The following is a 6,432-nucleotide window of genomic DNA, read 5'->3' on the forward strand; positions in this document are numbered from 1 at the left end:
TTATATCATATACTACAGGGTTTGTCATAGCTGTTCCCAAGGGAAGGTGTTTGAGAAATGTGGAATACGGAAAATATGAGAGGGAAAAAATCAATAAAAATTATGAAACATTTTCAAAACCAATTAATTGACCAGAAAAACCGCGGAACTAATGTCTATTGTTTATTTCACAGGGGTTAAGCCCGTTTTGGGCCCGAACTCTGTGATAGCATAAAGCTATATTTAAGGTATCACAGAGTTCAGACCCAAAACAGGTTTAGCCTCTGCGGTTTATTTGTTTTCTGACGTTTGTTCAAACAATGATTCCTCGGTCAGAGTAAGGTCAAAATCGGGATTCAAAGTTTTACATAGGAACCGTTTTAAAATATTCTCAAGAACCACAATGGTACCGAAAGACAAATTAATACACAAGAATCTCTGTGCAATGTACATCCGGGTTTGTTCCTACCCTGACCCACAGGATTATATGAGAAGCTATACGAAGAAGGTTTTAAAGTTTTAGATTAATTAATCAATTAAAGGTTTAAAAAATCTTCTTACGAACCACAAGCCTGTAAAATTGTAAAATTAATATGCAGGCATCCGTACATAACGTAGATTTAAGATAATTGTTGAATTTATGACCCCCCGGTGCTGGCCATATTTAGTGTTGATTTATTATCATAAACCAATGTACAAAAGGTATAGAGAAATACAAATACTGCAGTATACAATACACAAAGTCAGTATCCAGAGTAGAACAAAAGGTATAGAGAAATACAAATACTGCAGTATACAATACACAAAGTCAGTATCCAGAGTACAACAAAAGGTATAGAGAAATACAAATACTGCAGTATACAATACACAAAGTCAGTATCCAGAGTAGAACAAAAGGTATAGAGAAATACAAATACTACAGTATACAATACACAAAGTCAGTATCCAGAGTACAACAAAAGAGTAAAGGAAGAAAGAAAAAACAAAACATACATACATACATACATACATATATATATATATATATATATATATATATATATATATATATAGTTTGTAAATAAAGAATTCGGTATTTGATACAGTAAATACATCCAATAATAAAAGTCAAGAAACACAAAACTCGAATAACATTTCACTGTTAGCGCTTTCGGCTTTAATGCCTCTTCAGACAGTTATAAAAAATTTTATAACTGTCTGAAGAGGCATTAAAGCCGAAAGCGCTAACAGTGAAATGTTATTCGAGTTTTGTGTTTCTTGACTTTTATTATTGGATATATATATATATATATATATATATATATATATATATATATACGTACACTTATGCATATACCGTACATAAAGAACATGTACGTGTTGCAATGTACATATTCTGGAGGACTAGCGCATGAAACTTAAGTAATCAAAGTGCTGATATAAGTGATAAATTTACATAATTTTTTTTCAAAATGATAATATTTTTAGATTGGGACAGATTTTTGTATTTAATGATATTAATATTTGTTCTGTTTTCCAAATTGATAAAACGATTTCTGTACAAACGTAAGTGTGGACAAACTAAACTTTAATGAAACCCATCTCCTAAGTCACATTTTTGTCACAAAAAATGCATTTTCTTTTATTTCTTTCAACATTTTGCCATTTACCAGTTTCTATCACTAATTTATGGTTACAAGTTCTAAATCGACAAAAAGTTCTTTTGTCTTTGGTATCGAATTGATCTAAATAATCTTCAAAGCCAAAGTTTTCTTTAAATATTCTACAGTTTGGGAGAGGGGGGGGGGGTAAATTTGCACCGTAATTTTCAAGATTTACAAGGATACAATTTGTCAGATTAATATACACAGACTATCTCGTATATTATTTATTCAGGTTTATCTATGAAAGCAGGGTTCTGGTCTCAATAGGGATTCAATTTTGCATAGGAAATTAGGAATACATGTATATGTAAACATCCGATGGTATGATTTGCCATCTTGTTCGTGTAATTTACTACATAGCTACTTGTGTAATATGTATACATATTAAAGCTCGTGTCTTGACAATTGCAAAACTTTCCATTTGTAGTTGAGGCGAGGCTTAGTCGACAATGACGGAGAAGATTCGGACTACAATAGCTAAAAGAAGAAAAAAAATAAAGAAAACACGTCACATTTATGAGATTGATCAGTGTTCGTTACCCCCCCCCCCCCCCCCCCCCCCCCCATGATCCAATGGAGGTAGTTTGATAGCCGATATATTTGATCTAATAGAGTTGCAGTGTAGAAAGCGAAATATCGAGGCTAAGTTATTAAATCTTTGCTTGGAAATTCAATATTAAGAGTTCATTAACTAGTGTAGGTTCTAAAGTTTGAATACATTGCTGTAATATTTGACACTTCCACCAGCTTGAACCTGGAATATATAGTGAGAACACAATAGCATGTCAATAAAGCACATCAGACTAGTCCTCTCTACAATTGGATCTAATCCAACGATTCACCCAGGGGATTGTAAATGTGCGTAAATACACCAGCCATCTTGACAAACGGACATTACCAATTCCCAATACAAGACTAAACGCTATCAAGATAAAAACATCCGTAGTTATGTATTGAAATTTTACGATTCCCAGTTGTTTTACACACTCAGTATAGGACATGTTAGCGTTTAAGTTTGCAATAAAATCTCCCACTCTTGTCGAATATCGAGCAAACTCTTCGAATCTTCCAATGTATTTTTCGTTTTGTTTAGAACGCGTGCTTATTTTCATTCACGTCTACACTTGACATCACACACGCATGTCCTTGATAATATTCACACCTATACACTTGCTATTCTACCACGGGTATTACAAAGATCAAAGGAATGCCGCGGTCCTTATTCTGCGACATACCTTCATACGTAATTTTACTGATTATGAGAAAATTGATACACACCTCGCTTGCACTTCGTAGTTTGCTAATACAACAATAAAGTCGATAACTGATAATTAAATTTAGAAAATCATTAAAATTAATAAATGTATGATGCAAAACAAATTTCTAAATGCCTGAAAAATATTTGTCATTCAATAACAATCAATCGTCTGCATTCCGAGATCGATACACAGGCAAACATTTTGATGCAAAGACAGTTTATTACCCTCCTCCACGCATGTGCAGTTTTCTTGGACTGTGTATTCAAAGCAGTTGATATAATCCGGCAATAATCGATATAGTCTGTCAATAATTGATATACACATGTAATCCGTCAACATCAAACTAAATACTTTTCAAAATATATTTAGCATGCACCCATACAATCTCACCCTTTTCGACAGCAAATCCATGTAGGCCAAGCCCGTTTCGGAAACTGCTATGACGTCACTGTGACCTATATTTTTGGTCAAATTTAAACAATACATGTATTTTATTATATATAAAACATAAATATATAGACAACAGACCTTCTCCATACAGGAACAAAGTGAAGGTCATACAGATAGAGAAATGTTTAATTTTACATGTTTTGTATAATTACAGATGAATAATAACAATGAAACTGTTTGGTAACAGCAATATGGTATAGATTAGTGATATGTTTCAAATTCTATAAGGATTTACAACTTAATGTATGAATGACAAGAGTGATTTGGGTATGAATGTCTTGAACTACTTTAAAACAAAGAAACATTTAAACAGGTTGGTTTTGTGATATGAGAATGAAATTAATTAAAGGAATCTACTTGTAGACAATATAAATTCATGAACAATTCTGCAAAAATAAACATTTTGTTTATAACCTAATTCGCAGCAAACGATTGGCTGTATATTTCTGAACTGAAGTAGATTTAGTATATACTGAATGACAAATGTTTCCCAGTCATTTATGAATTTGCTTTACAACATATATTGAATGATTTTTATTGTTATGATTATGAAACGGAATTATTTAGCAAAATACGAAGTGCAAGCGAAATGCGTATCAATTTTTTCATAATCAATTAATACGTAAGAAGGTATATCGTTGAATAATGGCCACAGCATTCATTTGAACTTTGCAATAACCGTGCTAGAATATTCAATAACCAAATCATGTTTATCTCAAGTACTGCATACTATAAGTGTCAGTTTTAAAAGGGCATAGACACGATTTCAGCAAAAGAATTTGAAATTTTGATTTTCTATTTAAAAGAAATAATAAAATTTGAAAATTTTCAGCTCAAACCATGCCCATGTCCCTTTAACATATGACATCCTCTTATCATTATATAATAGAAAGGCTAGAAATTTAACGAAAGTTTCGAATTTCCTTATTTTGGCCCAAAATAAAAATACATTTTGCATTGTTTTAGAAAATATAAAGCACGAACTTGCCTACCTCTCGAGCTTACATATTTTATGCACCTGTATTAGCGGCAACTTTGATATGGAAATGATACATAGGCAAATGTATGCTCCATGTTTTCCAAAGTAACATTTTTGTAATATGTCAAAAAATGGCATGCCATTTCATCGTAAAAACCTAGATTGGCTAAAACTCTTTGACAATCCTGTGGGTTTACAAACTAAAGTTCTTGATGATCATGTTTGTGTATTTCCACCATGAAATAAAGTTTTTCTGGGTTTCATAGTTTCAAGTTTATTTTGAAATTCAAATAAAAAATAGTGACCATATGGTTCCCCTTTTCCCACCTTGTTCTTTCAAGAAATAACATTTGTGAGAAAAGTCAAATTTCTATTATCAAATCTTTAACTAGCTCTAATCAATACACATATCTAAGTATGAAGCAAATGTGGAGGACTGTATGGTGATTTTTTTTTTTTATTTTGAGTTCACAGGGATATGGAATAGACATATGAATTAAAATGATTACATGTATTGTTAATGAATAAAACGTTGTCAATATATCTTGTTGAGCTGAAGTCCACAGTAAGAGATATTTTCTTCTCACGTAGAAGTTTTTGAATAAATTCTACTTCATAGGAATATAAAAACAGGTCAGCAAACAAAGGAGCACAATTCATGCCCATGGGGATTCCAACAAACTGTTAGAAGACCTGATCATCAAAGACCACGAAGATATTGTCAATGAGGAACTCCAGTATATTTCTTATTTCAACTTCAGAGTACTTATGTATGGAATCAGAGTGGTGTTTAACAAAGTAATTTTTGGATGACTGATTACTAGATACGAATTTTTAAATATTTCGATGTCAAAATTTAAAACTTAAATGTTTAATGGCGTAGCATACTGATAAGCTGAAATATATTTTTGATGTACACAGCATCATGAAGGGTGAAGATAACAAACGGTGATCAATCTCATAATTCCTATAAGCAATACTAATTAGAAAGTTGGGCAAACACGGATCCCTGGCTATACCAGAGGTGGGATAAAGTGCCTAGGAGGAGTAAGCATCCCCTGTCAACCGGTCACACCCGCCGTGAGCCCTATATCTTGATCAGGTAAACGGAGTTATCCGTAGTCAAGAACGGCATAACAATCGGCATGAAACACGTCAGACAGCAATAGTATGCATATCCGGGTTCCGTCTTACTAGCCTGTATACATAAATTGATAAATCCAAATCAGGTATATCACTCTCTTTTTTACTTTCTGCCTCTGAAAACACATCAAATGAACCTTTATATAATACAATTTTGATTTGGTCTAACTTACTAAATAAACCACATATATATAAGTGTCCAAAAGAAATACGAGTACCTTTCAGTATTGCATTGCAGACTTGCTGAGGTCATAATTCATTGGAGATTCAGACAGTTTAGCAAAACATTTAGTTGTTTTGAAACAGTCGATACATGTTACGGTCTGTTGCGTCGGTCCAGAGTTAGCGTGGGTATCGCCGGACAAAAGGAGACACGAAGAACTAAACAACGGAACATGGCTCACTTTACCGTTATTACCAGATTTTTTCAACAAACCTTGCAGAATTTGTTTTCCGAAACATTGCATTTTTAACTTCATTATATGCCATTGAAATCTGTGTGTATAACATTGGGTCAAATGCTGTCTGATGTGTTTCATACCGATTGTTAAGCCGTTCTTGGCACACTGATTTTGACTGCGGATAACTACGTTTACCTGATCAGAATATGGGGCTCACGGCGGGTGTGACCGGTAAACAGGGGATGCTTACTCCTCCTAGGCACATGATCCCACCTCTGGTGTGTCCAGGGGTCCGTGTTTGCCCAACTATCTATTTTGTATTGCTTGTAGGAGTTATGAGATTGATCACTGTTCGTTATCTTCACCTTGCATACTTTTATATGTCATTCCATATTTCATATTTCATTCCAATATACAAGTAGTACGGTTTTACACTGCAGAAAAATAACAAAACCCAGCAGATTCTCACACATTATGTCTTTGGTGTGGCATGGGGTTTTGTGTTTGCCCCATACTTTTTATGGGATTTATGAGATTGATCACAGTTTGTTATCTTTTTCATCCCCAAGTCCCCGTGA

This window comes from Ostrea edulis, chromosome 10 (genome assembly GCF_947568905.1).
Source record: "Ostrea edulis chromosome 10, xbOstEdul1.1, whole genome shotgun sequence".
Taxonomy (NCBI): Eukaryota; Metazoa; Mollusca; class Bivalvia; order Ostreida; family Ostreidae; genus Ostrea; species Ostrea edulis.